Genomic DNA, 2,500 nt, shown 5'->3' with positions numbered 1-2,500 from the left:
TAAATTAGTGAATAGGAAACTATATGAACAAAAAATCTGACAATGACAAAAAAAGACAACAATTAAGCTTAAAAAAAAATCAAAATAATTAATAATTTGAAAAGATTATTAATTAGCGTTAACGACATATAATTTTAGATCCAAAATAAAAAGAAATATATAAAAAAAAAAACAACAGTCATCTTAGCGTTTCGAGATGACAAAAGCTGATCAGGAAACAAGCGCCATTGATGACTTCCCGCCCCCGAGTTATTTGCACCGTTAACTTTCCAATCTATAATTAAGTGATCTTATTACGATTTTCATTCCGTGTTCTTATCATTAGTATTTGCTTATCTTCTCTATTTTCTTTTTAAGGGGTGCAGGTTGACAGTTAGGGTTTTTTGTTTGTTTTTTTGTGTGTGTGAGAATTCGTGTTTGGATTTACTGTCAAGATAACCATGATGATGATAAGCTATTAGTGATTGTTGTCTTTTACTAAGTGTTTTATCTCGATGATTATATATCATTCGTCTCTTATTAAATATGATTACGTAATTTCTCGGCTTTAGTTCCAACTTGCTTACCGATAACGATGATGAGATAAGTGAATAAAAAAAAAATATGTCTATTAACTCGTTTCTTCTTTTTATTACTGTTCGCTTTTTCATATTCCTCGTTCGTTTTTCTTTCTTTCTATTTTTCTGTTTATTCCTCGTTTGTTGTTTTTATATCCGTCTTTTTCTTTTTTTCTGTATTTTTCTCTGTTTCTTATTCCTCATTCGCTTTTTATCAATTCATTTTACATATTCCTCTTTCGCTTCTTCCCCCCCTTTCTCCTTACTCCTCGTTCGCTTTCTTCTTCTTCTTCTTCTTCTTCTTCTTCTTGAACTTTCCATCGATAATCTGATTGGTTTCCGTGACTTTCCTCTGAGATTAAGTCACGCAAACACGATTTTATTATCTCTTCGTAATGTGACTTTTTAAACTTTATGGGTCTTTATTTCTGTTTGTTTTTCGGCTTGGCAAGTTTGTTTTTTTGTTGTTGTTTGTTTTTTGTTTTTGTTTTTACTGGCTCTCATGTCCTGTTTTAATGTTTATTTGTCTGTCTATAGGCATACGTGTGTGTATATATGTGTGTATATATGTATGTATATATATATATATACATATATATACATATATATACATATATATACATATATATACATATATATACATATATATAATAGATAGATAGATAGATATGTGGATAAATAGACATACGTATGTATATATGTGTATATATGTAGGTATGTATGCATGTGTATGTATGTATGTATATGTATGTGTATATGTATGTGTATATGTATGTGTATATGTATGTGTGTGTGTTATATATATATACACACACACACTCAAACACACATACATATATATATACATATATACCAAAACAAAGCGAGGAGCGAGCGGTTTCTCGGCGCAGGAGAAACGGACGTACAAATTCTTCGAAGATGATTACATACTCTTAAAACTTAGTGGGTTTTCAACATAACTGTATCCGGCCGTTACACCGTGATTCGCCAATCATCATGAGCAATAAGTGATTGGGCATTGTATTGAGGAGCAGATGTGTGTGTCTGTGTGTGTGTTTGTGTGTCTTGTGTGTTTGTTTGTTTGTGTGTGTGTTTGTGTGTTTGTGTATTTGTGTGTGCGTGTGTGTGTTTGTGTGTGTCTGTGTGTGTATGTGTGTGTGTTTGTGTGTTTGTGTGTTTGACCCAAAACGAGCAGATCAAACAAGAGAAAAAAAAATAAACAAAAACATCGAAAAAAGATAAACACTAATCCTTTCTCAAGAACCGAAAAAAGAAAAGAAAGGAAAAGAAGAAGAAGAAGAAAAAAAAGAAAATCCATGCACTTAGTAGAGCCGACGAGCCATGCTGCCCTTCATGCCCGGAACGCCAAGCACTGCGTTTCCTCAGTTGCTTTCAGTTTATTTCCTCTCCTCGCTTCGCCTTTCTCTCGTTTCGTTGACTAGATTATATTTTGGTTTCCTTTGACCTGGCTTTTCTTTCTTCTTCCTTTCTCCTCATTCATCTTCGTTCTTCTTCCTCTTCCTTATCCTCTTCGCTTGGGATTTATTCTTGTTTCCTTCATTTTTCTCTACTTTGGGACATTTTTCTTGCACTTCTAGATCTTTCACTTCTTTGTTATTCTCTTTGTTCTCCTCGCTTCCTTATTCCTCTCATTCTCTTTTACACATATGTATCTTGCCCTTATCCTCTTCTTTACCTATCCTTGTTCTTAGCCCAGTATGAGTGGAATGTTTGTTTGGATTTTTTTTTCTTAAATATCTCTGCCTATCTGTATTCTCTCTCTCTTTCTCTCTTTCTCTTTCTCTCTCTCTCTCTCTCTCTCTCTCTCTCTCTCTCTCTCTAACCTGTTACCTTATCATTTCGAGATTTAAGTAACCATTTGTCTCAATATTTCTGTATAAGAATATATATATATGTGTGTGTGTGTGTGCATATGCATCTAT

This window comes from Penaeus japonicus, unplaced genomic scaffold (assembly GCF_977035675.1).
Source record: "Penaeus japonicus unplaced genomic scaffold, GWHDUDI00000001_assembly GWHDUDI00000004, whole genome shotgun sequence".
Taxonomy (NCBI): Eukaryota; Metazoa; Arthropoda; class Malacostraca; order Decapoda; family Penaeidae; genus Penaeus; species Penaeus japonicus.
Note: the sequence above shows the minus strand (reverse complement) of the source record.